The sequence below is a fragment of the Callospermophilus lateralis genome, chromosome 2 (genome assembly GCF_048772815.1).
Source record: "Callospermophilus lateralis isolate mCalLat2 chromosome 2, mCalLat2.hap1, whole genome shotgun sequence".
In the NCBI taxonomy this organism is placed as follows: Eukaryota; Metazoa; Chordata; class Mammalia; order Rodentia; family Sciuridae; genus Callospermophilus; species Callospermophilus lateralis.
In genome coordinates, this window is record NC_135306.1 from 170,901,335 (window position 1) to 170,926,632 (window position 25,298).

The 25,298-nt window shown below is 34.3% G+C and overlaps 1 non-coding gene across 1 annotated transcript; it reads right to left on the bottom strand.

Annotated features, from left to right (window-relative positions):
- Positions 1–5,040: 5,040 nt before the first annotated feature.
- Trnav-cac (transfer RNA valine (anticodon CAC)) lies at positions 5,041–5,113 on the bottom strand. The gene has a single exon. It is a non-coding gene; the product is annotated as a tRNA-Val (tRNA).
- Positions 5,114–25,298: the final 20,185 nt, after the last annotated feature.

Genomic DNA, 25,298 nt, shown 5'->3' on the forward strand with positions numbered 1-25,298 from the left:
AAGGAAAAGAAGACATTAGACTACAGAAGTATGGTTGTGGGAATGAGGCGCTAAATGAAGGAATTTCCATGCACTGAAGATGCCCCTCAAAGTGGGTTCTTTGTGTCAGTAAAGGTCTCCTAGCTGGCACCCAGCTTCTTGCTCTACTCACTGCCTTCTAATAGCCTATCCTTCCCCAAGTCTGTCCTTACCACCTTAACAGTTCTCCAAGGTACTTCTTCCTCCTCATCTCCATTGATTCTGTCTTAGTTCAAGACTCAATTTCTACGACATATCCATATCTGGTCTCTCCGTCTTTTATTTTACTTCCCTTTAAAAGTGAAGAATGTGAGCCTTTTTGTTTACCCAAACCAGGATAGTTCTGAAAGTGGACGGATGTGCTATTAACTATTAGTTTTTGAATGAAAGATCCAGACCATGAGAGTCCTAGACAAATCAGGATGCTTAGAATTACCTCCATGTAGCCACCACAGCAACATGGATACAATGAAAGTTCACTCTTCATGTAGGTATCACCAATGGGCTTTTATAATCTGCAGGCTCAAGTTTAAACTCCTTTTTGTTGCATACATGTTCCTTTATGATCCAACCCATGCACTCTCCTGGGGCCCATGTGTTATCACTTCTTCCCTTTGCTTCACACTGTTATCAATGATAGCTCTAAAGTTGCCCTGCCACCATCTATTAATAGACCCCTCCACATCCAGTTCTTTCAACTTTTCCACTCCAGTTAACTTCACTGTCCTTCAGGAATATGATCGTTTCAACAGACAACTATTCCAGGACGAGTTCTCTGCTTTGTTAAGCCTGCTTAGATTTTTTTGATTTTGCTACTATTGCATCCTGGGAACTTATCATAGGACTGAGTGTAATGTTCTACCAATTTTCTTTCTTTCTTTGTCTTTTTAATCTGATAAAAGGTGAGTATTCTAAGGATAGGATATTTTTTATCTTGTAGTTCTTTATCTATGAATTTAATGGAGTATTTTGAATATTTTCCCTATTTATAAATTTGTTGAAATAAGAACCAAGCTGAGCTTTGATGGATTATAAATCAGGTTGATGGAGAGACAGCAACACAGGAAAGAGGATGAGGAACAAGCAAAAAACAAGCTAGCATCAGTTTTAAGCAGATACTTGTAGAAGCCACTTTCCCAAGGAATAAAATAAGAATAAAGGAAATATGGAAGGTGAATTTTATTAGATAAGATCAAAGTAGGTTACGATGTCCTTGAAAGTCAATCTGGATGGATAGTGGGGCTTGTATATGCAGAAGGATATCATCTTCTAAGCAGCAGTTGAAATGGAAGGATGAACTGGGATGGGGAGACAAGTTGTAAGAATTGCAGTAAGAACTGATAGTTTTAAATCCAGAAATTGAAGTGAGTGGATACAAGGAAGAGAACATGCTTTCCAGATTAGTAGAAACTATTAATATACTGCAAACAAGAATGATTCTGAATCCCAGTTCACATATATTAAGAAATCCATATTCTTTTTTCTTGAAACCACTCATCACAGCTTCTATTGTTAATAGTTGTACAAAGGTATGTTCAAAGGCAATTTCAAATGATAAAATAAAAAACTGCCTGAAGAAAATGATGGTGAAAGAACCATAGATGTTTTCTAGCTAATGGTGAGGAAATCATGGTTAACAGTTCAGAAGGAAAGAGCTAGGGAGAGGAATTGGTTCAGCAGAATAGAAATGGATTCTTCCATGACAGGATCGCCTAAGGTGAAGCAAGTGTTTAGTTCTATAGATGAAAATGTGGGCCAGAGGGGTAAATAAGCTTTTTTACTTCTAACTAGTAAAACCTGACCCAAAGTCTAGAAATAATAGGGTGGTATGTTTGAATCCAAAAGTGGATGGACTTTCCCACTATTAGAGGGAAAGAAAACCAGTAAATAGTGAATAACTGCTAGCACGAATTAAGCCAAAGGAAAAAATATCTTAGAAGTATACCCCAATTTGGTCCTTCCAATCCTCTATAGAAGATATAATTGACTTCGTTTAACATAAAAGAAATATGAAATTTAGAGACAAAAGAAGAAAAATGGCTATATCAAAAATAATCACTTTCTGCCTTATCTAGTGGTGCCGGCCTATAATCCCAGAGGCTCGGGAGGCTGAGGCAGGAGGATTTTGAGTTCAAAGCCAGCTTCACCAAAAGTGAGACACAAAGCAACTCAGTGAAACCCTATCTCTAAATAAAATACAAAATAGTGCTGGGGATGTGGCTCAGTGGTCAAGTACCCCTGAGTTTAATCTCCCATACACTCCCCCCAAATAATCACTTTCTGGAATATTTTTGATTAGAGACTAGGAAATAATTCACATTGTAGAAAATACTTATTCTCAGAGGGTAGTTGTAACCAATTACTGTTAAAGTCTGTCTGTCTGCTTCTAGGATGAAGGTTTGTGAGGTGTTTTAAGCATGATCTTTGGAGAGGGGAAACTGAAAATCTAAAAGTTCATAATAAAAGATGCCTGGTGGCAAAGAATTAAGGAATACTTAAGCCTGAGGTAGAATGTAACTACCACCTCTTATGTAGACTGCTTATCAGGACCTTTTTCCAAAGAGTACAATACCGAGAGAGGAGGAGGAGAGGAATAAGTTTACAGAGGAGTAAACACAAACTTTGTCTCTGCCAGATGATCTTGATCATCATCAGCAGCAATAAGTCATGTTGGTCACAGTTCACGGATTCCAATCTAATCATGAGAAACCACAGAATGAATTCCAACAGAAGGAAATTCTACAAAACAGCTGTTTAGTACACCTCAAAATTTTCCATATCATCAAAACCAAGGAAAGTTTACAAAACTGTCACAGCCAGGAGAAATCTAAAGAAACAGGAGACGTGACAATTAAATAAAATGTAGTTTCCTGGATGGAATCCTGAAATAGACAAACTAAAGAAGGGCCACTGAATATATAATATGTATATACCTTCATTAACAATAAAATATTAATATTGGTTCATTAATTGAAACAAATGCACCATCCAGGATACTAATAAGTAAAACTCATGGTGTAGTTTATGTTACTCTTTGTACTGTCTTTGTTAGGTTTCTATAAATCTAAAACTGTCCTGAAGAATAAAGTTTATTTTTTAAAAAGCAGTACGTTGAGCAAAAGAAATCAGACATATGAACACACATGTCATGTGATACTATTTGTAAGAAATTCTGGAACAAATAAAGTTAATCTTTGGCAACTGAAATATGAATAGTGGGCTTTGGGTGGGAGGTAGAGATTGACAGGAAAGAGGCATGAGGGGAATTTCTGAGTGATAAAATATTTTGCAAGTTGACTGTATGATATGTAAGTGTAATGAGGAGCCTGGCTCCATTTTTGATATTTGACTATTGTCATTTTAAATCTTAACCCCACAAAAGCTTTGCCCCCCATCTGGGCAAAATGATTAAAAAAAAAAAATGTCAGGTGATTTCTCCAAAGAGGAGGCAGCAAATCCTAACCACACAAGATTCTGTTCCCATGCAGGAACTCTTACCTGTTCCCATGTGGAATCACAAACAAACAAACAAAAAAACAAACAAAAACCCTCAGCCTCTCTCTCAAACCATTTCATATCTGTTTCCAGAGAACTAAAGTAACGTAGGTAAATAATAGACTATTTCACATCCTCTTGATGTCTATGTCAATATCCAAACCAAATTTTGAGCGTTCATCTGACTCTGTAGGTGACCACAGTAAACTTGTCAAAATGTATTAAACTCAATGACTTTTTAAAAAAATTTTTAGTTGTAGATGGACCAAATACCTTCATTTTATTCACTTATTTTTATGTGGTGCTGAGGATCAAACTCAGTACCTTACACTTGCTAGGCAAGTGGCCTGCCACTGAACTACAATCACAGCCCCCTCAACTACTTTTTAATAGCATATAAATTATGCATTAATTTTTTAAAACAAGTAGAGAGGGAAAATAAATTAAAATAAATATTTTTTGAAGTTTATTTTCTCTAAAAACATTTTACTTACCTTTGCAGAGACTGCCCAATTATTTTATATTAGACTATATTATGCAAATTAATCACAGACTGTATGTGATTAAAGAAAGCACTCATCACCAGAGGCAAAGACAAAATAGCAAATAACAAAGTTGGTCATTGTCTTTAGAATCTGAAGGAAGAGAAACAGTACACCTTACTGGAACCAAACCTGGACTCTGAACCAAAGGGAGACAAGCAACCTGGATTTTAGTCTGAACCTTGCTCTGGGCTTTCTGTGTGACCAGGCACAAGCCATTTACCTATTTACCCAGCTGGTCTGCATCCATATAATCACAATCCAATGACAATCATTTTTATTCTTGTTTCTTAGGACTAGATCTAAAAAAGATGTGCAGTTTGTCATTTTTTTTATTGCTCCATATTTCTTAACATATGGTCAACTTTTTGAAAAAATCTATATAAAAGAATTCCTGTTATTTTGCCTTCTGCTCCCAGTTCTCTTACATAGGTTGTCCTGAATGGTGCTGTTTATTTCTTCATGTGAACTTAAGTTATTTTTTGCAATCTTTTTATTTCAGTTTGATGACCCACTTTAGGAGATATGACAACAATGCTTATTCTCAATTTTTACTTACGTGGGAATGACTTGATTTCTCTTTAATATTTTAAAAATCTTCTTTTCTGGATATGGAATTCTTGCTTTTTACTGTGCCACTTTTAGTACTTTATATATGTTATCCCACTACCTTCTGTTTATAAAAAGTCAACAGTCTTATTGAGATTCCTTTATATCTGATGGGTTGTTTTTGTCTTGTTGTTTTTCCCTTTTGTCTTTGTTTTCCAATAATCGGACTCTGATGACTTTAGGTAGACCCTCTTTGACTTTATATTATTTAGAGTTTGTTGGTCTCCTTCATTGTTTGAACTAAGAATTCTCATTTAAATTTGGAAGTTTTCAGCCATTTTTGCCATTTATTATTTCTTTCTATAACACTATTATACATATATTAGTGTGCTTATTTATTTTCCACTAATTTTTTTTTTTTTTTTTTTTTTTTTTTTGGTGGTACTGGGGATTGAACCCAGGGCCTTGTGCATGTGAGGCAAGCACTCTACCAACTGAGCTATATCCCCAGCCCCTATTTTCCACTAATCTTAAGGATTGTGCTCATCTTCACTCATTTTTTAAAAAATCTGTTATTTGAAATGAATAATCTCAAGTGACCTGTCTTTAAATTTACTAATTGTTCTGGTGAGTCTAATCCTGTAGTGAAATTTTGAACACTTCTAGTGAAATTTTTACTACAGTTATTTTTTTTATAAACTACAATATTGCCATTCATTGCTTTTCCATATTATTAAACTTTTCTTCATTTAGCAAGACATTATTCTGAGACCTTCCATTAGTTCTTGAAACATGTTGAATGTTTTCTTTGGACATATTTATAATTGCCAATTTGAAAGGTTTTGTTCTTATTGTTCCACATTTGTGCATTGTTACAGACTTTTTCTATTAAAATTTTGAAGAATATTATATGGAAATGCTGGAAATTAGATATCCTCTTTTTTTAAAAAAAATGTTCTAATTAGTTATACATAACAGTAGGATGCATTTTGACATCGTACATAAATGGAGTATAATTTCTCATTCTTCTGGTTGTGCATGATGTAGAATCACAATGGTTGTATAGTCATATATGCATATAAGGTAATTATGCTTGATTCATTCTCCTATCTTTCCTACCTCCATACCCCCTGCTCTCTCTTCTCTCCCCTCTGCTAAATCCAAAGTACCTTTATTTTTCCCTGACCTCCCACCACCTCATTGTGAATTAGCCTCTGCATATCAGAGAAAATATTCAACCTTTGGTTTTTTGGTATTCTCCAGCTCCATCCATTTACTTGCAAATGCCATAATTTCATTCTTCTTTTAAGGCTGAGTAATATTCCATTGTGTATATATGCCATATTTTCTTTATCCATTCATCTGTTGAAGGGAACCTAGGTTGGCTATACTTTTTAACTCATGGTGTTTTTCTATTTTTTTTTTTTTTTACCATTGTTGCTTCTTTAGCAACTTTCCTAAACAATTTGCCCTTTTCTATTCTTTGCTCCATGAAACCATTGAAGTCCCTGCTCATTTAACTTAGAAGTCAGCTAACGCTTAGACAGATATTCTTAAATAGCTGAGTCACTTTTATTATTAAAGTGGGGTGTGTGTGTGTGTGTGTGTGTGTGTGTGTACATGCCTTCAATTTTCTAGCAGTTTATGACTTTGCCTTCACCCTCATTTCCAGCTTGCAAAGAGACTCAATGTGAGTTAGAGGTTAGTGACCAGGGTCTTCTCAGGTGTTTTCTGGACATACCCACAGCTGGGAACATGTTCTGAGCTTGTAAATCCCTAGGAAAAATTTGGAATTTTTCAAATCTTCTAAAAAATTTCATTTTCCAAAATTTTTTTGAACTTGTTGGTCTGTCTCTTATTTCCCTAAATTAGCATTGTCATCTCAGGAGCTGTGATATTAAATAATAAACTGTGATTATTTTCAACAAAAGCATTAAGGAACTGGCATTCGTGTCTGAATGGTCTCTGAATTAGGTGAAATAAAGACAAGCATGGTGGATGAGGCTTTCGATGGAGCTGCAAGAGAAATCAAATAATGAAAATTCTCTGAACCCATTCTTTCCATTTTGGGAACCCCATCTTGGAAAGCAGTGCAGGGGTAAATGATGGATGTCAAAGTCTCTTGTGTTCTTTGAGTCTGCCCACCTTTAACTTGTGAATAAAATGAGCTCCTGACCCATGCCATAGCTTCCTGAGTCACGGACAATACCCATTCAAACCCACTCTTTTCCACCAGTGACTGCTAGACTGCCAGTTTTCACTTTTACCATGGTTGAAAGGCTATGTATTTTCAAGGGTACCACAGAGTTGGGAATTGGGAAATGGGAGTATGGCAATCAAGAAATGAGTGTGCCCCAAATGTTGCAATGGAACATACCTGCACTAAAATATTTTCCATTGTTTACTTGCAGTTTATATTTAACTGTGCATTTAGGTTTTATTTTTGTTTGTTTGATTATTCTAAAACTGACAGCCCTAATTAACATGCAGTACACTCAGCTTAATCCAGATTCTTGTAGTCTTTGTCTTAGAATATATGCTCCCAGCCTTTCACCCAACTCAGCATCCCCACACCAAACTGCACAGAATAACGTATTGCTCTCTGCAGACAAAAGACCATGTCAACATATAGCATCCTTTCAAACAATGTAGCTTCAAGCTATCTTTACCACTTTAAATACTCCTTCAAAACACACAACCACATTTCTTCTCCCGGCAGTCTGTTCTTCATCTCGATTTTAGCCTTTGTATAATGTTTTCTTTGCTTAAGCTTTCCTTCTGCATTCTCCCATCTTCTGACTAGTATAGCCCAAATCAAATACTGTCTCATTGTGTAGGTTTCCAATTTTCCAGACAGAGTTAGTGAGTCACACCTTTATGGAATTATGTTTTCATGTAACCATTCATCTATTCCTGTTGCAGTATATATACTACATTGAATTTCAGTGAAATCCCAGAATAAGAAGAAACTGGATATCACCTGGTTAGTAGTTAGCTCTGCCACGTGCTTACTATTCTTATAATGGAGCAGGAGGTAAGCTACAATTTCACCATGGCATGGAGAAAGGAACAAGATTTTTGGAAGAGGTCATGCAGGCAACCCCATCTTGGGAAGCAGTGCAGAGATAAATTTTGGATGGCCAAGTCTCTTGTACTCCTTGAGTCTACCCACCCTTGACTTGTGAATTAAATGATCTTCTCACCCAAGTCAACTATTAGCCTCCTCAGCCACTGACAGTACCAGATAAACCACAATATCATAATTGTCTCCATCTTTATTCAATTGGGACCAGATGAATACCATTTGCTGACATCAAACTGCCAGTGTGACAGAATCCTGGAATATAAAGAAGGTTAGCTCTGTAAAGACTTATATTCAGTAAACTCACAACAATGTACATTATTTTTATAAGATTTAATTTTGGGGGCAACCCACTATCAAGGCAGGGTACTCTGATATTTCTCCCCAAATAGTTGCTTTATTGAGAAATGAGTTCCATAAATACAGTAACCATGATTTGTTCATTTCCGTAATGACAAAGCACAATGCAGTGTCAGACTTAATAACTCATAAGAGGATACAAGCACTGTGGAATAAATAAATGAAGTGCAGTTTATCACTGCTCTACCAAAAGTGGAAAAATATTTAAAGCTAGTTTTAGTATAAATATACAAGTTCACCCAGCTTTAACAAACATGCCATTTTTATTGCTGGTGATTTTCAGCATCATTTCCCTCCCCAATGAAAAGATATTTCTAACCTCCACTATGCTAATTAATAAACCTTTTAATGTGGACCTTGATAATACTATTGTTGTGTACTAAAAACATCACAAATGGGAATATAGATTCATGATTAGGACACTGCAGATACCAATTATACACATGTTCAATGGGTTTTTAAAATCTTAACTAAGAACACTAAGATTTACATTGATATTAACTTGTATATACACGTTGTTTGTCCTGAAATATTTAAAAATAATTTCAAACACAAACTCTACATATGTAAATAATGCCAAAGGAACTTGTGTTTCTTGTTTTCAATATGCAGAAGTGAACCATATTTTAATGTAATTATACATCCAGATTTTTTGCAATACACTTGATTTTGAGGATTTAAATAAATTTTCATTTATTCATTAATAGTTATATCTCTTCTAAATGTTATTTTATTCCATGAATCAATGCCATAGTAAACATGATTTGATTTGCATATATCTTAAAGACTTTTTTATTAGTATATTCACTTTAAAAATCCTGTTAAACTATGTTGAAAGTTTTGTTTGACTATGGTAACCCACAAACAGGGTTTAGCCCTTCATTTTGGCCAAAACACCTATTTGAATGCTTTTATCTTCCTTTTATTTTATTATCTCTCTCTCTTTTTTAAACGTATTGCCCTAGTTCATCTTCTAGATGTTACATTAAAATGCAAAAATAATCAGAAACACAGAGAGACGGAGTTATTCAGTTGCATTGAATTGTTCTCTAGAAAAATGTTGTGTATTATGATATAGATTATAACCAGGATAGAGTTCTTACCCATTAATATAAATATAATGAGAGTGACAAATGGGTTCAAATAAAACTTGTTAAAACTACACTGCTAAGTTTTCTTACCTTTTCCTTAGATACTCTTAAGTACCCCTATTTCATGATATGATTATCTTTTTTCATAAAAAAGATGATTGTTTAAAGACTCTATCCCTAAAATGTTATATATGTATACTTCCATTTTTCCAATTTAGTAGAGATTTTCCTTTCATCACAATGTTCAGTGTGCACTAATTCTTTTTGATATTGTTCAGGAAAATTTTGAGTGACTAAAAATGATGCAACATCCAGCAGAGTCAGATGATATTGGTTCTAGTCTCAGTCCTGTATTAGTTTCCTATTGTTGCTATAACAACATAAATTGAAGGGCTTAAGGCTACATAAATTTCAAGTCTGAGACAGGTATTACTGGACTTGAAGTAATTTGTCAGTAGTGTTGTGTCTGTTCTGGAGATTCTAGGAAGGATCCAATTACTGGCCTTTTTCAGCTTTTAGAGTCTGCTTTATTTCTTGTGAGGAAACCTCCTTCCTTCATCCTCAGAGTCACTATTTTTGTGTCTCTATGGCCATGATTTCATTCACATATCTTCTGACCCTGACCTCCACTGGAAAGGGTTCTTTTTTCCCCATATTTTTTTTTTGGTGCATTATAGTAGTATATAATGGTGGAATTCATTGTTACATATTTGTACATACACACAACATAACAATATAGTGTGGCCAATATTATTCCTCAGTTATTTTCCCTTCCCCTCCTCTCCTCCCTCTCCCTGGACCCTAGCCTCTATTCTACAGATTTAAAGACTAATGTGACTAATCACATCAGTGATTAGTGCCACACAGATCATACAGGATTACCTCTGCATCTCAAGGTCCTTAACCTTAATCACACTGCCAGTCCCAGTTTCCATCTAAAGGAACATAATCATAGAGTTCAGCAATTATATGTGGACATCTTTTCCTAACACAAGCCTCATCATTACCAGTTTGTGATCTTAGTAAATTATTTAACTGCTCTCTTAGTTTTCCTCTTCAGCAACATGGTGATAATCACTCTGCCAATTAGGGTGGCTTTTATCCATTATATTTTCATTATTTGTTTTCCTATGGATTGTTGTATGTTCTAAAAAAGATACTGATTGTGAAGTTATTTATATATTAGAAATCAAGATATATTAGTCCCAGACCTGTATAGCGATTTGCTTATCCATTAATTCACATACTCAGCAAATAATTATTGAGCTCTTACTTTGTGCCTGTTACTATTCCATGTTTTACAGATAGAAGGATAAGTAAATAGACAAGGTGAGTCATGGTGATTAAATGAAAAGATAGGTCACAAAATTGAAAGAGTATTGAGAGGCTATTCCAGTGAGAGTGAATGAGACTTACCTCTCTCAGGAGGTAAGCTGAAAGCTGAATGGCAAGGAGATCAGAAATAAATTTAAATCAACCATGCTAGACAATAGGCAGGGCATTGTAGGAAGAAAGGACTTAACTTGGAAGGCCATGTAACTGAACATAACAAACAAGAAAGGAGATGAAAGGAGGTGAGGCTGAAGATGCAGATAAGTGATCAAGTCATTGAGTAGTGACAAATAGTGAGAACTAGAGGTGTTCATGAAGAAGAAGTCCATCCCTTTCCCTTTTTATATTTCATTGATCTTAAAAGATAGCTGACAAAATCACTTGCCTGGAGAGAAATGTACTGAAGTCAGCAGAATTTTTTTAAAAATCAATATGATAAAGTAATAATACCAAATGATTCTTTGGAAATTGGCGGGAGGGAGGCAAGTGAACAATAAAACCAGTACATCATGTTTTCAGGAAACACACACACACACACACACACACACACACACACACACACACATCAAGAGGGTCCTGGGAATCCTTGGTCCTTGTCCAGCTCTGATCTGCAGATGGGAAGGTCTGTCTGCATCTGCATATGCCCTTAGTTGACCATTATTCTTGAGCAGAGTGTTAAGCTGGGCTTTATGTTCTAGTTGGGTAATTTCCCAAAGGCATTGTTCCTGTATCCTTGGCATTAATTTTTATTAAAGAAAATAAAAATTTTGTTCATTAGTAGATAATCAGCCTTTCCTATTTTGCTTTACTATTATTTTTCTCATGGCCTTTGGTTTCTGAAATTTTACTATGATGTACCTAAATTGCATACTTTTATCTTCTTAAATATTGAGCATGGTTCTCAAAGTATGTGTAATTATCTTTTTTTTAATCTCTCAAATATTATTTCTTCAAGTATTGCCTCTTGTACATTTTCTGCTTCCAGAACTGCTGTAGGTATTTGTTGGCCTTTTTAATTTTGTCTTCCAGGTCCCTTAAACTTACTAATAAATATGACCAAATGCTTTCATGCATTAATTCATTTAAGAATCCAAGTATCCTTAAGAAGTTTATTTTTATTATTTCCTTAATTTTATAGATGATAAAAACTGTGTCTGATCTCCTAATTAATCCTTAGAATAAGTTTTAATTTCAAAGGCTGAATTATGCTTTCCTTTATCACCCATTTCTTCTTATGAATAAAAACCATAAATAAGGTGAGAGTCACCTTTCTCCCATGGACACTGTATTATATTTAACTGATGCACTTTAGGAAAACCTATATTGGGTTGTTTTTGTGTAGTTTTCAATTTAAATAAATCATATTTCCTATAATTTTATACTTCTATCCAACTCATACAATTTCACCCATCTATCTTCTATTCATTATTATATGTTTGAGGTCAATTAATGTTTTTTCATATACAACTCCAGCTTGTTAAATACAAAGTATTTATAATAGTATATTATATACATATAGTGTAGTATGTTTATGTCAGTCAGGGTAGGTTTGATTATGCTATGATAACAAATGTTGATGTGACTTTTCTTGATTATTTGAAGAAGTTTGACTTTTCTCATGATGCTTTCCTATCTTTTCTCTCATCTTATATTTTGATGAGAGTATTACCTTGTAAATAAAAAAATAAACTGTATATGAAAAATAATCAAATGTCCAAATCTACATTTCCCAGAAAAACTTAAATTGTGATTATAAATTCAGGTCATCATTTCCCTCATCCTCATCTTATCTTCCTGAACTGTATGGTTAGGAATTGTTTTTATCTACTGAAAAGACACAACAGATAGTGGCAGAATACACAAAGCAGAAGGGAATTTAATTTTTTTAATTCAGTGACTCATAAGCAGGAGTAATTTTGCCCCCCTCCCAGGGACATTTGGTAATGCCTAGAATTATTTTTGGTTGTCCCAACTGGGGAGGGAAATGCTACCAGATCTAGTTGGTTAGAGGGCAGAAATAATGCTAACCGTGCCTCAGTGCAAGGCAATACCACCTGCAGCCAAGAATAAACCAGTGCCACATTGCAAAGACCCCAAGACTGAGAAAATCTAATCAAATTCAATTGGAATCTGACTGCACATTGTAATACATTTTTTGCTACATGTATTTATCATAGTTAATAAAAAAGGGCTTAGCACAAAATTTAAAAACACAAGATTAAAGAAATTTATCCAAAGTTGAAGAGTAGCAAAAAAAAATGATAATCAACAAATAACACAGTTTTTGTGAAAAAGAAAACTTCAAGTGCTTATAAAAAAAAATGTAGTTACTGTTTAACTTAGAGGCAAGAAATGTCTCAAGTAAAACTATTACTCATTCCCAAGAACAATTTGCTTATCTTCCCTGAGCAAAGGCACATGGCAATTCTCACAATGTGCAGATGCAAGTATTCTCTGTTGTTGATCTGTCAATTAGCCTGTTGCATAGGCCCCTGAGGTCCATCCAGGTGGTCGGTTGTCCTGCTTAAGTTTATAAAAGGGAAGACTGCTTTCTTTCCATAGATAATGAGGACTTTAAAAAGGGTGCAGATTTTTAAAGTCCCTGCCAGATGTTGTTTAATAATATCATCACTCAGTCTTTGAGAAGACTGAATTCTATCTGCAGTCTGCCAGGTCACCAGCCCTAAAAGTTTATAGTTTCATTAATTTTCTTTATGTGGATGTAGACAAGACCCAAGCCTCAACCCCCACTTGTTCTTTATATGCACATTTTCCTCAGACCATTAGATATAGGCAGATAAAACTAAGTTGAAGCTATTTTGGCACAGAGAAGTACTTGAATTTTAATTTTCTTGTGTTAAAGTCAAAGAATAATACATAGTCTTTCAATTAGAACTCTCAATTTTGAATCATGTTGCTTTTACTCGGGGAATATTGGCTCTTTGAAACTGGAACAAATTGTGAATGTAGCACCCAGACGGAGATGCCAATTTACAGTGATTCCATTGAGAAAATAAACTAATACGAGCAGCAGAAAGCCTCAGTAATATCCAGGAAATTCATACCCTAAATCCAAAGTAAAGAAATAGAAAATGTAGCAATAAAGTGAGATATCAGAAATTTCAAGAGCAGCAGGTTTAAACTATGAGTGGAGTAATAATTATTTTGTTGTCTTTTCATTGTGCTTTCTTTATGTCACTGGGGAAAACTTTTCATAAAGGAGCCAAATGGAATTCAATAATTAGGACTCAATTTTAGTCTTTTTTTTTTTTTTTTTTTTTTTTTTTAGAGAGAGAGAGAGAGAGAGAGAGAGAGAGAGAGAGAGAGAGAGAGAGAGAGAATTTTTTAATATTTATTTTTTAGTTAGTTCTCGGCGGACACAACATCTTTGTATGTGGTGCTGAGGATCGAACCCAGGCCGCACGCATGCCGGGCGAGCGCGCTACCGACTGAGCCACATCCCCAGCCCCTCAATTTTAGTCTTAACAACATTATGTAAATGCTAGAATTTAAGGAGCCTAGAACCCAAAGTAAGCAATATCAGTAGTTACAGTTTGGATCTTATGTTTTCCATAGGGCCTATGCTAAAGTCTTGGTTGCCAATCTGCAGTGCTATTAGGAGGTATTGTGACCTTTGTGAGTTGGGGCCTAGTGGAACTAAGTTAGGTGGTTGGGGGTGTGCCCTTGAAGTAGATATGGAGACCTCCACTCTTCTCTTCCCCACTATCTCTCTGCCCTCTCTTTCTCTCTGCTTCCTAAGTACCATGTAGTGAGCAGATTTGCTATGTCATTTACTTCCTCCATATTATATTTTGCTGCCACAGGCCCCAAAATAACAGGACTAAATGACTATGGACTGAAACCTCTGAAACTATGAGCCAATGAACTTATTATCATTTTTAGTTGTTATTTTGAGTATTTTGTTACAGCAACAGAAAGCTGACCAAGAGTAGAACAAGTGTCTCTGGTGAAAATCCTATTCTACGGGCTAACAGAAACTATAATGAGTGATCAATGGATGGGGTTAGTGCAAAATAAACAGATTCTAAAACAGTAAGCAGACAAGACTCCTATATTTCAGTGATTCAAATGCTTTCATTTTCTGGCCCTCCAAGCATGGGTCAATTATAGGTCAAATTTGAAGGAGATTGAAATGACAGAGTTGGGGAATTAAGAGTTGTTTTCTGCTGTTTGCTTGCTGTGTTGTAGTGCTAAGGATAGAACCCAGGGCCTTGCCCATTTTAGGCAAGTGTTTCTATCACTGAACTACATCTGCTGCTCCCAGAGTTGTTTTTAAATAATAAAGTCTTAGCAGCCTAATTCCACATGAAAGTAATAGGGAGGCTAGAGAGACATATTAAAGAGTTTGCATGTTTTAGAACAATACCTAAATATCTAGTAGAATGTCAGGACCAAGTAGGATCTCAGTAAGTTGTTTTATTATTGTTAAAACTTATATTCTACCTCAGTCTTAGTGTTCATGGGCTTTGCTTCCAATCTTATTTGGCCTGCCACTAGCTCCTCAGGATATTCCCTTAGCCTTTCCATAAGTCGTATCTGGATCACAAGGCGTTTTATTGATTTGTTTTTATGTTTCTTAACACTTATTAATTATACATATTAGTGGGAGTCATTGTGAAATTTCTAGGCACGTATATGGCAGGCACTGATCAAATCTAACCTTACAACATCTCTTCCTCTACTTTATCAGCCTTCCTTCTACTTGTTCAAACTTCCTCCAGATAGTTAATTCATCCCTTTCTTGGCTATGTTTAATCTGTTGCCCTTGGGTCAGTATAGTCCCAAGAAACTTTAAAGGTGAAAAGCATTCCTAGGTTTACCTAAACTAAAAGTAACTTAAGTAACCATGCATTCGAGTTTAGCAAGAGTGGTCCCCACTGATGTGTCTGGCCTCCTAAGTAATTAAAGCACTTGTCCAGGTTTGTTTTCATTTTTTTTATCAAGTATCACTATTAGTAAGTGTTTTAACGTGCACTAGAATAGGTTTGGCAGACTTCTGCTTTGTGGTCCATTCTTCTGATGTCTCTACCATGATAAATAAGATGTCTATGTAGTTAAAAGAATACTTATTCACTATAACATAATAAATCTGAATTATCACCAGCGATGGACACTTTGTAAAATCTTAGTCTTTCCATGGAAATCTTAGGATTTCCATTTCAAGAAAAGGATATATAATATTCATTTATAAAACAAAGCAACCTTAGTCCCAAGCACCCAGGCAGAGTTAATTCTTCTGTGGTGTGAAGCAGTAGAGAACAAACATTTTATTCTGTTATATCTGAAAGTTACTGGCCAGTTAGCCAATTTTATGATGCTTTGCTATGCAGAATAGATAAACTCACAGAGCACCAGTTTGTGGGGTAATTAGGAATTTATAAAAGATAAAACATCTGACATTGATTCAAAAAGCTCAAAATTTAAGAAAATAATTTATTATGGTGATAATATAAATAGACATTTTCGGAAGCCTGCAATTATTAAAAAAACATGTTCTTTGAGATTTTTGAATCACAAATATACTTGAAACTTGTGCTAATAATATAATACACATGTGTATTAAACTAAGTTATTCCACTATATCACGTAAAAGTTGCCATTATCAATTTACAAATACATACATGCATGTAAGTGTGTATGAATATTTATTCACATGTGCAGAGAAAATGACAAAGTTTTTAAAATAGATCACTTTTGAGACAAATTTGATGCTAAATACATCAGCAGTTCTTTAGGATAGCAGACAAGGTATACTCTGTGTTGCCCTTTAACTATAGGAGCTTTTAGGAACAATTTTGTAAATAAACATAAAAGTCTTCCAAATTAAAAGAGTTTGATAATATTTTTCAAAATTAATTTGAAACTTTTACTGAAAATATTCAACAAAGGGAGCACAAACCCACAACTTAACAACATTGACTCTAAAAGGAAGCACTGAGCAAATTTAACAATAAGATATCAAATGTTGCAAAAATATAATTTCATGACTGTCATTGCACTTTGAAAGATCTTGACTTTCAAAAAAAAGCCTAATGATGGTAATAATTTTATCAACCATTTATATCCTGAAACAAATTGGAATGAAACTGAGAAGGCCTGCCATGTTACAATGTCCAATTCTGATTAAAACAAAACAAAACAAAAACAGAAATGAAGACAATCACTTTGTTGAGTTTGTGATGCAAATATAAGTGAGCAAGACAAGTACTATGAGTGAAAACACAAGAGTATAGTGAAAATATTTATGGTGAAATATTTCTATAATTCAAAACAATAGAAAAATTATTATTAAAAATAGATCTTATTTAAAATAACTTGCTCAGAGCTTACCAAGTAACTTTGTACATAGCCAAGATTATTTTTTATATTTTAAAGTATGACTAACAGAAAAAAGTCAACTGAGGGTGTCAGCACTTTCAAATGTATTAACCAGAAAGGCATAGGCATAAAACTTTAAGACTATACTAAAATATATGTTTCAAAAAAAATAACAATGGCATAGTATTGAAGATTTTTATACAAGAAACTGATTAAAATATGTGAGAATGGACTACTAAGAATTAAAATAATTGTTATGCTTATGTTGTTTTTTAATTCTCCATCAACTAATAATGAGTTGGGTGCTGTTTTTATATTTGTTTTAACATTCCAGCATATATGTTATTTTTAAATCTTATGTTTGAAAATAATTTGAGCATAATAAGGGCAATTTGAGGAGTAGTAAACACTTATATATAATAAACAATATATTTAATTATTTTTAGAACCTTGTTAATTTCTCAGAGTGTTCAGTTTTGGGCAATTCATTGAATGGTTGAGCTGCCTAGAATGAATTTTTCTGGTCACCTTCTTTTGAATTGACTGCTGTCAGTGGACAGAAGAAACCTCAAAATCGTTAAAAGTAGGGGGAAGGGAAAGGGAGGAGGGAACTGGGGAATGGTGTGAGAAAGAGAAAGGATGAAGAAAAGAGAGAGAGTGAGAAAAGAGAGAGAGAGAAAAGAAAAGCTTCAGTTATGTATAGTCCCTTGGGTGGGGGGGCAAAACTCTACTATGTTCTCTGTTACATTATTTCAGAATTTCCATTTGGTTATTTCTTTTTTTAACTTTTCTAAATCGAGGTACAGTGAAATACAGTCTAATATACAAATCAACTCTGTGCACTACTCTGTATTCAGCTGTGTACCACATTAAAAATTTGTATGCAGCTAGGCTTGGTGGCTCACACCTGTCATCCCAGCCACTGGGGCTGCAGAAGTAGGAGGATCACAAGTTCAAAGCCAGCATTAGCAACAGCAAGGCACTAAGCAACTCAGTAAGATCCTGTCTCTAAATAAAAGACAAAATAGGGCTGGGGATTTAGCTCAGTGGTTGAGTGTCCCTGAATTCAATCTTCAGTACCAAAAAAAAAAAAAAAAAAGAATTTGTATCCATGTACTATTTGACCATGACCCCGAATATATCTCATGTATCTTTCAGAAATTTCCCTCCTGCCTGTTCCAGTCAATATGACTCCATACCAGTCAGCCAGAATGATACACTAATTTAATTTTTTTTATCACCATAGGTTGATTTCGCCTCTTCTTGAAATTTACATAAATATAATCATATAGCTGTACGCTCTTATATCTGATATGAATAGATTAGAATGATGTTTTATATTTATCCATATTGTGTTTTATTTTTCTATGTTACAGTAAAATACTTCACTGTATGAAAATACCTGTATTCATCAATTTTTTTTTTTGTCCATAAACTTTTAGGTTGTTTTCATTGTAGGGCTATTACAATTAAACCTAATGTGAACATTTTGTACAAGTCTTTTTGGACATAAACTTTCTTTTTTTTCTCTTAGGTATATGTTCAGGTGAAATAACTGTGCCATAGAGAGATTTTATATTTAACTTTATTAAAAACTGGTAGAAAGGTTTCCAAATTGTTATAGCTATTTTTGTTTCAAGATCAGGAAGTTTTACTTCTATTCTATCACCAACATTTGGTACCATTAGTTTTATTTTTATTTTTTAAAAATTTTAAACATTATGAAGGAAGTATAGTGATCACTATGGTTTCAATTTGCATTCCTCTCATGACTATACTATTACACTTTTCAAATGCTTACTGTACACTTGGGTATCTTCATTTTGAAGTAACTATACAAGTCTGCTCTGTGAGTAGGCGGTGGTGTCTTTTTCTTAATATTCTGTAGGAATCCTATGCACTTTTAGTATATAAATCATCTGCCAGATACACATATTGTGAGATATTTTATAGATGTTTCTCCCCAGTCTGTGGTTTCTCTTCCTTTCTTAATAGTGCTTCCTTTCTTAATGAGCAATAGTCTTTAATTTCATAACATCTGATGTATCATTTTTTCTTTCTTCTGTTTGTTTAATATCATTAAATAAAATTTCTAGGAGGCCATTGGTTTGGACTGAGATCCTGCACTAGATCCAATAGACCAAACAAAAATGGAGTTGCTCATGCTGAAGTCACAGCAACCAGCCCAAACTAAGTTGTTTATCTGACCTTTTGAGAAATCAGGAGAGAAGACAAAAATAGCTAAATTCCTAGAAGGACCATATTTACCAGCATGGTAGGAAATACCCTCTTTTTAACTTTTACAAGTAAAGTAAGTTTGAAATGGCCAATCTGTCTTCATTCTTTTTCTGCGTTTTTTTTTTTTTTTTTAGCATTTACTGTTCTTTCCTAACTATGAAGCTGAACTCCTTTGTTCAGTTCATCAGAACATTCATTTAATTTTATAAAATGATGTGTTCTCCAAATCTAGAATCGAAAGTAAAAGCTGTTTAGATATTTCATCTAGATTTGTCATAATTTTGTCTTTTAACAATGCTTAAATATCTTCACCCATGCTAAAAAACCGCCCAGGTTTTCCTCCAGTCCTTGTGTTTGGATCTATGATCTATCTTAAATTAATTTTGTGTATATTATGGGGTAGGTGTCAAAGTTCATTTCTTTTTCTATTGGAAATCTAGTAGTTCCAATGACATTTATTAAAAATGACCTTACTTTGTCCCATTGAATCTCTTTAATGTCTTTGTCAAAATAATTATTTCTCTTTCACACCAAAACAGAAAGTATAAATTACTTTGTTAAATTGTTGTTATGCAATTCAGCACAAAATGTTCTTTATGGAAACCAGAGAGAATTTCAGATTACCTTAAGGATATAAAAAGCTGAACCTCACATTAAATTTTGCAATTAAAAACTAGTCTCATTGATCATTTCTTTGTAACCATTCCTCCTTCACATCAGCTACAAGGAACACTCACCTGCTATTTTTAATTATATAGCACTCCTGACCAGAAGTTATTTCCAGATATATCTGATTATCTGCTTCTAAATGACCTTGACCTGAGAATCTCTTCTGCTTGTTCCTAGGATAGAATGACTTTTTGATACAAAAAGTGTTAGAAATGTTCTAATTTGCTAAATTGAGACAGTTCCTTTTACTGGATTGGCACTGCAGGTGACCTTGGGTAGGCAACTTATCAGTCCTTGTTCAGTGTCCTCATCCATCAAATGATGGTGTTAGACGGTTGATCTTAAAAAAAAAAAAAAAAAAAAAAAAGCGCTTTGGCCTGACATTCTAGGATTCAATGAGGAAACTGGATGTTTTGCCTTGATTAACTGCCTGTGCTTTATCATTCATTACAGTGTTTGATAGGAGGGAAAAGAATGACGGGCTTTTTGTCCCACACTCCTTTTATACAGCTTCTCAATCCAATTAACTCCAATTAAAATTTGTAGTTTTAATTAGTTAATCTGATGGCTTTTTAAAAAACCTCATAAATGTAAATCTTTGCACTCCCTTTGTCAGTCAAGACAGCTGTCATGCGACTTTTAATTTGAGCTCCTATCACCCATTTGTGCCACCTCTGACTCATTATTCTTTGCTCCCGTTTATTGATTAAGTCTTTTCCCCCGCTTTTCTCCTGACAGTGATAATACCTTGCTTAAACAGAATTTAGAAAGAAAGTCACAAAGATTTTAAATTACCAGGAAACTATCCCATTCATAGGATTATTAAGTCTTGGTAAAGGACTTGAGTCCGGTTGAAATATGTCTGCATCCCAAACACGTGTTTAGAACTCTGTAGTATATCAAATACCACCTGGCCTTGACCTGCTGAAGATATCAACTAAATCAGATGTTCTGAGAGTGCAGGAAAACCCATTACACCAAGTACATTTCCCACAGCTGTACATGTTTACTGATGTTTGGCATTCTAAATATTATGTTTATATATATTTTTATTATATTTTTACACATCTAAATCAACTTAATAAGAATATAAATTTCATGATAATGGAGATTGTCTTCCTGTTTAACTTCCACATCCCTAGGATCTAAAATAATACTTGAAAATGATGCACGCTTAAATTCTCAATGAATTAATTAATAATGGATACATTTTAAAATGAATAAATAAAGCAAATAAATATATTTAATTGTATTGTTGTTTTACTTGAAAATGCTTTTCTTCCATTAATGAGGATTTATCCTTGAGCACGTACTATGTGCCAATTATTATGCTATAAGTTTTAATGAGAATTCCTTCTTCTATTGCTCAAAACCTTTATATGACAAAATTACTATTATTATTTTCATTTTTTAATTATTAGAGTCAGGTTAGGAAAGGATAGCTAACTTACTAAAGTATCAGAATTAGCAAGTGACAGAATCAGAATTATGACTCAGTTACAGATAATAGCATAGGAAACTATAGGCATTGAAAAAAGGAAAAGAATCCACTGACATAAAACAACTACTATGAAAATAATTGCATTATTCTGTCTAACTCTTCTTTCCATGAATTTTTGGTTTAACTAATGGTTCCAGAATATCCATTTTAAAAATTATATTTTAATTCCTATACCTGGTGGCACTTTGCCATAGTAACTAACAAGTGAAGGCTTCTATATGCCATAATTGGAGAAACTTTAGAGCCCCTTGGAATGAACTATCTTGGGGAGCTATCTCTTCTCTTGTCAGACTCATACTACTCTCACTTCAAGACAATAACTAATTAGACTGCAAGGTATTTTTGTTGTTTTTATTTTTATGAGTAGCATTACTAAAGGTTTACCCTGAGCCATGCATTGTGCTAAACATTTTAGTGCTTATGTAGAAAAATATGATTATTTAAAATAAATTGTGCCTTATTAGTCCTTTACTTAGTAGTGTAAATGGTTTTTTGTTTTTGTTTTGTTTTTATGCAGAGAAGAACTATGAAAGTAAAAGAGAGAAGTGGAGTGATGAAAAAGAGGACCTAGATAGAAAGGTTAGAAGAAAAAAAACCAGCCTGTCTCCGTTTTTCTGAGAGATATAATTTATATAACTCTCATTTTCCTTGCCTCCACCTACTACATCCTTTCCCTCCTACATCATCTCAGCCATTATCTCACCCTGGCTTCTTACTTTTTATCAAGCAGACTTTTCCAGCTGCATCTCTCATTCCAAACATCTACCACATATATCCCTGGAGCAGAGCCCAACAATTATCAAGTAACTACCCCAAACTATCTGCCAAACTCCTTACTAACTGTTGAACCGCTTAGAAACTCTTCAAAAGTCAGGATTCAAATCATTTCTTTTCTAGTGTTATCAAAAGACACCATCCATAAGTTTCAGGGCTCATCATATATTCCACCAAATACTAGTGTAGAGAAATAAACCACATGATCTGTTCCACACTAGGCCTTTGCTACTCCTAGTCACTATACATGCCCAGGTCTCATACAAAGGAAAAGCCACAACACATCCTCAGCAACCATAGGTGAGGTCAGTTCATACCAGGCCCATCCTGGCTTTCTTTTTTTTCCCCATATTTTTTATTGTTACATTATAATTATATATAATGGTGGGATTCATTATTACATATTCATAGATGCATATGAAATAACAATATAATTTGGCCAAGACCATCCTCCAGTATTTTCCCCTTCTATCCTTCCTCTCCTCCCTCCCCCTGTCCCTTTCCTCTAATCTACCAATACACCTCCTCCATTTGATTTTCATGAGATCCCTGTCCCCACCTCCCACCATTGTTTCTTCTCCTTTTTTCTTTCCAGCTTTCACATATGAAAGAAAATATATGACCCTTGACTTTCTGAGTTTGGCTTATTTTACTTAACATAATGTTCTCAAATTCCTTCTATTTTCCTGCAAATGACATAATTTCATTCTTCTTATAGCTCAATAAAACTCCTTTGTGTATTTATATCATATTTTCTTCATCCATTTATCCATTGATAAGATACCTATCTGGTTCCATAGTTTGGTATTGTGAACAGTGCTGCTTTTACCTAGGTATGCCTGTGTTGTTATAGGATTCTGACTTTAATTCTTTAGGATAAATATTGAGGAGTGGTGTAACTGTGTCATTTGGTAGTTCCATTCCTACTTTTTTGGAGAACCTCCATACTGATTTTTATAGTGGTTGTACAGTCCCACCAATAGTGTAAAATGTTTCTTTTTTTTCCCTCATCCTCTCCAACATTTGTTATGCTTGTGTTCCTAATTACTGCCATTCTAACTGAAGTGAAATCTCAGTGAACTTTTGATTTTCATTTCCTTAATTTTGATAAAGATGATTGAATATCTTTTAATGTTTCTTGGTCATTTGTATTTCTTCTTTCATCTGTTTAGTTCATTTGCTCATTTTTAATAATTGGGCTTTTTTTCTTTTAGTTCTTTCTAGATTCTGGTTAATAATCCTCTGTCAGAAGAGTAGCTAGCAAAGATTTTCTCCCATTCTGTATGTTCTGTCTTCACATTCTGAATTAGTTAATTTACTGTGCAGAAGATTTTTAATTTGACGGCATCCCATAAACTATCTTTTGGTATTATTTCCTGAGCTTTAGGGACCCTATTAAGAGTCTTTGCCTGTGCCTATATGCTGGAGAGGTGACCCTACATTTTCTTTTTATTAGTTGTATAGTTTCTGGTCTACTTCCTAGGTATTTGATCCATTTTTTATTTAAATTATTTATTTATTCTAATTTATTATACATGATGGCAGAATGCAATTCACTTCATATTACACATATAGAGCACAATTTTTCAAGTCACTGTACACAAAGTGTTTTCACACCATTTGTGTCTTCATACATTTACTTAGAGTAATGATGTCTAACTCATTTCACCATCATTGCTACCCCTTTGCTCTCTCTTTTACCCGCCCTCCCCTTTGCCCTATCTAAAGTTCCTCCATCCCTCCCATGATCCCCACCATCACCATTATGAGTCAGCATCTTCATATCAAAGAAAACAATTGGCCTTGGTTATTTGGGATTGACTTGCTTTAATTCGTGCTATATTCTCCAATTTTATCCATTTACCTGCAAATGCCATGATTTTATTCTCTTTTAATGCAAGTAATGTTCCACTGTGTATATATACTAAAATTTCTCTATCTATTCATCTACAGAAGGGCATCTAGGTTGGTTCCATAATTTAGCCTTATTGTGAATTGTGCTGCTATAAACATTGATATGGCTGTGTCCCTATAGTGTGCTGTTTTTAAGTCCTTTGGATATAAACCAACAAGTGGTATAGCTGGGTCAAGTGATGGTTCCATTCCCAGTTTTCCAAGGAATCTCCATACTGCTTTCCAGATTGGCTGCACCAATTTGCAGTCCCACCAGCAATGTATGAGTGTGCCTTTTTCCCCACATCCTCACCAACACTTATTGTTGTTTGTATTCTTGATAACTGCCATTTTGGCCTGGAGTGAGATGAAATCTTAGAGTAGTTTTGATTTGCATTTCTCTAATTGCTAGAGATGTTAAACATTTTTTCATATATTTGTTGATTCATTGTATATCCTTTTCTGAGAAGTGTCTGTTTAGTTCCTTGACCCATTTATTGAATGTATTATTTGGTTTTTTGGTGTTGAGGTTTTTGAGTGACTTATATATCCTAGAGATTAGTGCTCTATCTGATAAGCCTGTGGTAAAGATTTGCTCCCATTCTGTAGGCTGTCCATTCACCTCACTGATTGTTTCTTTTGCTGAGAAGAAGTTTTTTAATTTGTATCCATTCCATTTATTGATTCTTGGTTTTAAATCTTGCACTACAGGAGCTTATTAAGAAAGTTGAGGCCTAATCTGACATGATGAAGATTTGGGCCTACTTTTTCTTCCATTAGGTGCAAGGTCTCTGGTTTAATTTCTAGGTCCTTGATCCACTTTAAATTAATTTTTGTGCCTGGTCAGAGATAGAGGTTTAATGTCATTTTTTTACATGTGGATTTCCAGATTTCCCAGCACCATTTGTTGAAGAGGCTATCTTTTCTCCAATGTACGTTTTTGGCATCTTTGTCCAATATACGATAACTGTAGGTATGTTGGTTAGACTCTGTGTCCTCTATTCTATACCATTGGTTCACAGGTCTATTTGAGTACCAATGCCATGTTGTTTTGTTACTATTGCTCTGTAGTATAATTTAAGGTCCAGAATAGTAATGCCACCAGCTTCACTCTTCTTGTTAAGGATTGCTTTGGCTATTCTGGGTCTCTTATTTTTCCAGATGAATTTCATAATTGCTTTTTCTTCTAATGACCAGCATTACTTTATGAACAGTGCTCAGGTGACTCTGGAAACAAGCAACAAGGAGAACCCCTGAAAAAACAACACATCCCCTTAACTTTGCATATATACATTCTCATTCCTTGAACTAGTGTTTCTACCTGGTAGAAACTCTTTATGAATACTAATATAAAGTGTCAATCTTTTCTATTCTTGGGAACACTAAATTCTAGAATTTATATCCTTTACTTGAAT